Raw genomic sequence first — 7104 nt, forward strand, 5'->3', positions numbered from 1 at the left:
CTGCTGAAAAGGTTTGCTGACCACTGGTGCTGTTTCAGCATAGGATTGCAACTATATTCGCACTGGTGTGAACCCTAGGATAGTGGCTAGCATCTTAGTTGGACCACTGCTTTGCCTGCCTTTAAACAAAGGCCATTCAAAAAGAAAATATTTAACAGCAAGGTAAAAGAAAGCATGGTGGTGCTTTACAGTATATTATGCACCCCCGAAATCCTGTAACAAAACCCAGCAGAATCTTATAAGGAACAAAAGACACAGGAAAGTAAAGATTAAGGCATATGTGAAGTGATGAAAGGTTAGAGTTAAAGCTCTAATCATTTTAGGAATGTTGGTTGTACTTTGCATTAACTTTTTAGTACAGTGGTACCTCAGGTTAAGTACTTAATTCGTTCCGGAGGTCTGTACTTAACCTGAAACTGTTATTAACCTGAAGCACCACTTTAGCTAATGGGGCCTCCTGCTGCCGCTGCGCCACCGCTGCACGATTTCTGTTCTCATGCTGAAGCAAAGTTCTTAATCTGAAGCACTATTTCTGGGTTAGCAGAGTCTGTAACCTGAAGTGTATGTAACCTGAAGCGTATGTAACCCAAGGTACCACTGTATAGATTCATCAGGTTTCCCCTTCAAAAGTAGGCCACGACATGCTGCAAGTTGCTTCCTCACAAATATCCCATTATACAAATATAAAATGCTATGTTGTTTAAGAGGGATACCAATCTAGGAATAAACAGCTCAGCGATCACTCTGAAATCCTGCGTGAATAGTACACTCCTGTCATGGAAGTTAATTTAAGCACTTGGACTCGTATCAGTATTTATGGCGTGTATAAAATGTTGCCCAAGAGTACGTTCAAACTAATGCCTTCAACAATACAACCTGGTGAGTAAGGAAGGGTTCTTAAGGCAAAATTCATTCTCGTTACAGAGGGAGACATATGAAGCCATGGGTCTGTGGGATCTCTGCATGGCTTTGGGTGGTTTTTTTTGGGGGGGTCTCACTCTGAGGTCCTGGTTAGCCTGTCCCCTGCAGCAGTGCAGCTGCGATTCCTGGTGGTAGGTATTTGTGTCAGGAGTCCTGAGGCAGGCACTTTCTGCAGGGTCCTTAGAAGAAAAGTTTCAGCAATATGCATATCCCACTTGGGCATTATCCTTAGCTGTTTGAGCGCATTGCCCTTTCACTCATATTTAGGATTTTACCTGTCTGGTATTGTACAAGGATTTGGTGCAGAACCCTAAGCCCTTTGCAGCTAAGGGGGCAGAAGGGCAGTATTGGGTAACAGCAGGTGTGGCCCATCCCTTTTCGCCAGCTGAGGCAAAACAAGAACTTTTCACCCAGCACATGCACAATGGGATTCACAGGTGAGGAGAGTGCCGCTTGCCAGCTTCACGTGGGCATCTGGTTGGCCACTGTGAGAACAAAATGCTGGACTAGATAGGCTTTTGCCCCACTCCGGCAGGTTCTGCTTAAGTCCTTATGATTGCTTCATTTACTTTTGAAATTAATTAAATGTGCAAATGCCAAAACCCATAATACTGCATATCAGCAAAACTACTCAGTCTGGTTTAAATATAATAGATGAGTTGGGGGGAGGGAGATATTTAATACGGTTTTCTTTATAACCATGAAAAATGTATCTTGAAAAATTAACCAGTTTTTCCATCATCCAGCAATGTTTTGATCACTTTTTGGTGGAGAGGTGGGTAAGAGGAATAAAAAAAATCACATACCATTATGAACCAACAGCACTGGGAGGGAGAGGAGTACAGAAGGAGGAGAAAGAAGTGTTGCTTCACTGGAGTGGCAAAAAAGGAAATAAATATCAGTGCAAGCCAATAAACAATAGGCAAAATGGAGGCTTGTGATTGATGTACTGCGATTAAGGTCTCCACAGATCTTTCAAATACAGTGGCACCTCTGGTTACGAACTTAATTCATTCCAGAGGTCTGTTCTTAACCTGAAACCATTCTTAACCTGAGGTACCACTTTAGCTAACGGGGCCTCCCACTGCCACTGGCATGCAATTTCTGTCCTCATCCTGAGGTAAATTTCTTAACCCAAGGTACTACTTCCAGGTTAGTGGAGTCTATAACCCAAAGTGTTTGTAACTTGAGGTGTTTGTAACCCAAGGTACCACTGTACAGTTCAGACTGCAGCCAGTGGGTGGAAATAGGCATGCTTGCAACACTCAGGCTGCCAGAAACAAAATGGTTGCGTTCAGGGGAGGAGCAAACAAGTATACAAAGTGTGACAATCAATACCACCTGCAAAACCTCTCTTGAGCGTCTAACCACCCACCTCAAAATATAAGGGTTTGGTGCTAATAATCTCCCACACCAACACTGCGTAAAATTTGCATTACACAAGCTGCTGAGCTTGTATAATAACACACACACACAAAAATAATAATCTGGAAGCTCAAAGTCTTTTGTAGTCGGTGCAACAACAAACAGGACTTCAGTATCAACAGGCTGACAGGGCCCTTGAAGAGGCTTAGCTTTCAACTCCCCCGTGTGTTTTGCTGCCTAAAGAAGATGAGTTTGGAGACTCTCTGTGGCATAGGACTCTGTAGACGCTGCAGAGGGAGTAGCTGGGAGTTTGAGGTGATGTCAAGTAATATTAAATTTCTGTCAGTTTCATTTGATCTTTGACAGATAGTTCATAAGTAGAAGGCATCACCCGACGGCACCATCATGCATGTGCAAAATCCCCCCTTGAAAGAGAACAAATATGTTCTGTTGCGTTAGTAAAATGCAAGGACAAGGATGGTCAAAAATGAATTTCTCCTTTTATTGTTTACACGGGACACACAACCTGTTGTGTTAGTTTGGCTATACCCCACAGAAGCATGAATGGAAAAGCAAAGTTCACTGGGGGAGAAGTCCTCAAGGGTAGAAGTTCTCAAGGGTAGAAAAAGGGAAAACTTGGTAGCATTTGAAGGCTGATGAAAGGAAAACATGAAAGGCTCAGTGGCAGGATTGACGCTGTTAAGAACTTTGTTGTAACTAGGATTATTTGAAGAACTCAAAAGACTGAAGCCAATTGAAATATTCACTAACGGGGTGGGGAGGCAGCCATGTTGGGATGGAGCAAGACTCTACCTTTCAGATTTCTGCCACAGATCAGTGAAAGAATGTTAGGGCTTAAAAGATAAAGCCAAACGAGATGTTCTCAAAGTCCAGAAGCGGCAATAAATAAAGCAAGCTCACATGATGATCTGCTGGGCAAACGAAAGAAGGAATAGGGTGATTTCTTTGAGGAAGCACCTTGCAGAAATGTTGCAAATTGAAACACAAAAAAGATCCTTTGAAATACCAGATACAGTATGTATTAGATAATTAATATTGTATCCTTGAGATACTGTATGGCCGTGGGCATCGGGTAATAGAAAATGTCTAATTTATAAGGACAGTGAGAAAATCTTTAAGGAAAAAAGGAAAAAAGAGAATTTCTGATCACAAAGGAAAGATGAACTCTATTGTTTTAAGACTTTACATAAGCGGCACCACAGGAGCATTATGGGAATAAAAGTTTGACTTCCCAGTATTTCTGAGCACACCTTGATCTTCTGAGTGTGGGCTTCTTACAGGGGCTTTTTCTTGTCCTTATCTCCTTTGGCAGTACAAGACTGCAGTGATGCTACTGAAATGTATGTTGAACAAGCCTCTTAGGTAACTTTCTTTACATCGTTCAATAGACAAGCGTGTTTTATGTGAACTGTTTAGAAAAACGTTGGCTCTTGCATTACTCTTCAGCCTTAAAAGGAAACTCTTGTTTCAGGCCAAATTGCTGATCCTTGTGACATGACAGCCTGATTCATTCCAACATGTACACTGAAATTAAAAGGTAATAACATAAAATTAACAAGGCCATCTCATAGATATACATTTCCATGCGCCCAGGAACACTGTAGACTGGAAGCATAGAAAATGATAGCTCCCACCACAAAACTATCTACAGTATATTTTGACTCAAGAAAGGACAGGATTGAGAAAGCTTTTTAAGAAAACCACCCTCATAATGAGAATGTTCCACAACGATAAGCTCCACTGATATCTTAGGATTTTAAATTGTGTATACTAGGAACTGCTGCTTTGTTTGGATCACTCAATTATGGTGATGTTTAGAAAAGGGGTGCATGATGGGGGAACAGGATTTTGCCTGCTTTGCCTCTGCTCCTAACAATGCACATTTTGTCATAATGGTTGGGGGGGGGGCTATATGCCCTCTTCTGTACAACTCCTCTAAGTAAGTGGGAAGCCCTGCCCAAGCTCACCTAGATGAGTCCTACCTGCAAACATCTTCAGGAGCCCATATGTTTGCTCATTTGCACTAAGCTATGGTTTAGCTTTGAATATTGTGTGTGGCCAGTAGGAACACAATTCTACTCCTTCCCTTATGCATTTACTGAACATAGAGATGGGTGCTGTTTAAACATCCTTTATTAGACAAGAACGAGCCGTCTTAAGAACAGCTTCTTCTCCAGAGCGATCTCGGCCATGAATGGGAAGCCTGGACTTTGAAAGTCATCTAATCTTCCTTGCTGTATTATACTGTATTGTTTTAATTAGTGTTTTTATAGTTGTTTTGATTTTGTGTGGAGTGCCCTACCTGGGTGGATGGAGCAGCCAAGTAATTTCGTTGTCCCCGAGAGGGGGCAATGACAATAAAGATATTATTATTATTATTATTATTATTATTATTATTATTATTATTATTATTATTATATGCTATGTGTAGCAAAAGGTGTTAATAGGATCTAATAGCACAGAATAGAAATCCTTAGTGCTCACTTAGCCTATAGGTGGCCAACCTAGTCTGGTATTGGCAGTGACAGTTTGCGGCATTCTTGAACAAGGACAGACGGACACACATGGCAGAGAGTGTGGCCGGCCAGCCGGCCTCTCCATGGTGTGCCGCTACCTCCTCCTGACCTCAGTAGACTAAAGACAAAGCCATCACAATGCATATTTATTGTGGCACTCTCTAATGCTTTGAACTTGATGTGCAGCACAGCTGCCAGAGGTCTACTATCACCGAGCCAACGAACAGTGACTCCCAGTATCTTTGCTTTGTCCCGGTTACAACAGGTTTTCATAAAATGGCCGAACTGTATCAATAAACGTGATTTGCATGATATTTATGTTTTAATGCAGAGCTGTAGCGGGGGGGGGGGGGCTAGCCAGGTTTTTTTGCCGGGGTGAAGCCTCCAGAGGGGTGCCCTTGAGGCTCCCAGCCTCTGTGTGTGTGTGTGTGTGTGTGTGTGTGTGTGTGTGTATGCAAATGGCTGTGAGTGGGTGGATCTTTGGATCTTTGACCTGGGTGAAATAAAGCCTAGTTTTGCCCCTGATCAATGGTAACTTTTGCCAGAGCTGTGGGCAATTATCACACATGGGACTGAGGCAAGGAAAGAAGGGCTACCCTTATGCTATTCAAATAATCAGTTATCAGTAATCAATATATTCATATATGTTCACACATAATCAGGGCTTACAGTATTTTTATAATCCATTTTGAATCAAAGGAAAGCTCTTGCCTTAGCTAACTGCAAACTGCTTGGAACAGCAACTTAGAACCGACCTTTCCCCTAGAAACATCCGGGAACCCTGAACAAAGGGGAAGACATGAATCAGAGACAGTGGTACAAAATCCCCTCAAATGCAGGCTAAATAAATCCACAGAACAGGAAGAGCTAAACCACAAAAACTCCAAAACTCCCTGTCCTGTCAGAATTAGGGGAAAGGTTAGACAGCGCATCATTGCAGAACTCTGCGCTTGACCAGGAGCTGCAAGCCTGGCAAGAAGCTCGCTAATTGGTTAATTTTCGCTGGCGTTCGTGACTGTCTCATGATTGTCTCATGATCTGTGATTTGCTGTGATTTGCTCAGGTATAAAGACCTCAGGATTTCTGTCATTCGGGGTCCCAGTTCTTTGGAAGAGATTCCACTGGGTCCTTCTTGCTCAGCAATAAAACCTCACCTTCTTTTCTCCAAAGCTGTGTCTGCCTGATCCTTATTCACTCTAAGTGGGTACCATCTATACTTTCACGTGCTACAGGACAACTGCACAGGCTACAGCAGTGACCAGAGGTGAAAATACTGCTGAGAGGAGTTCAGCAAGAAGAAACGCCATGGTGCACCTGCAACACACAACTGGGCGCCTTCATCTGTTCCACCAGCAATAAAACATGTCTCCCCCATGTCGGTTTCTACAGTGACAGCAGGCGCCGTAACTCGCTAATGGTTTGACTTTACCCCCGAAGGCGTACTCTTGCATTCCCCCCCCCCCAAGACAGATAGATGCTAACAATAAGAATTGTGACTCGCACTGAATCCTAGGGATGAGATGAAAAATAACAGTGCTGACCCCAGGCAGAGAACACAGTTGACACGTTGATAATTAATTTCAAGTCATCACCAGTTAGTATCCGAATCCAGTCTAGGGGTGTTAAAGGTTCGTGTGTCCCCCAAACGAGTCCTCTGTGTAGAAATTCTGACCCAAATGTATCTAAACATGCTGGAATAGAAAAGCTGTTTACATGGACAGCCACAGCACTCTTCCTAATCCCTTTCTTTGAGTACTTCAAATGCTGCATCTCTTTTCCTCCCCCACCCCTTTTAATAAGTGGGCTCAATTTCTTTAAGCATTTCAAGGACATCATAATAACCAGACCTTCTGTGTTCAGTAACAGGTCCACTGGAGTCGCACTTGTTCTGTGAACTGCTTTGCCTCCTGTGGTGCTGCATAATAAATTGCTTTGACAAACTGGGCATTTTTCCATCTGAACATTAATGTTGGTTTTAATGAATCCTTTATTAGTGGAACAAGTTTTGTTTTTTTTAATTTCATCTGAAAACAGCCATAAAATTACAAACAAAGGCTGGCGTTTTTGTTTAGAATCAACTTGAGTGGAAGAGATGAATACATGAAGACCTTAACATTGATTTTAAAGTGGGGGATGAGGGACAGAGCACGTTTCATTTGACAACACTACATTTTATATTTCTCTCATTTCAAGTGCATAACATTATGTTTGCCTTTTAAAAAACAGCAACGGTGTATCTCTTGCCTAATGCAGCCAGGGTTCTATGAGAAGAAGTGAAACA

General features: G+C 42.4%; 1 long non-coding RNA gene across 1 annotated transcript; it reads left to right on the forward strand.

Moving 5' to 3' along the window:
• The first annotated feature begins 3380 nt into the window (after positions 1-3380).
• Positions 3381-6767, forward strand: LOC309378456. The gene is made up of 3 exons (XR_014172088.1): positions 3381-3669; positions 3779-3844; positions 6684-6767. It is a non-coding gene; the product is annotated as an uncharacterized lncRNA (long non-coding RNA).
• The last annotated feature ends 337 nt before the right edge of the window (positions 6768-7104 follow it).

Source organism: Podarcis melisellensis, assembly GCF_964234715.1.
Source record: "Podarcis melisellensis genome assembly, chromosome: 9".
Classification (NCBI taxonomy): domain Eukaryota; kingdom Metazoa; phylum Chordata; class Lepidosauria; order Squamata; family Lacertidae; genus Podarcis; species Podarcis melisellensis.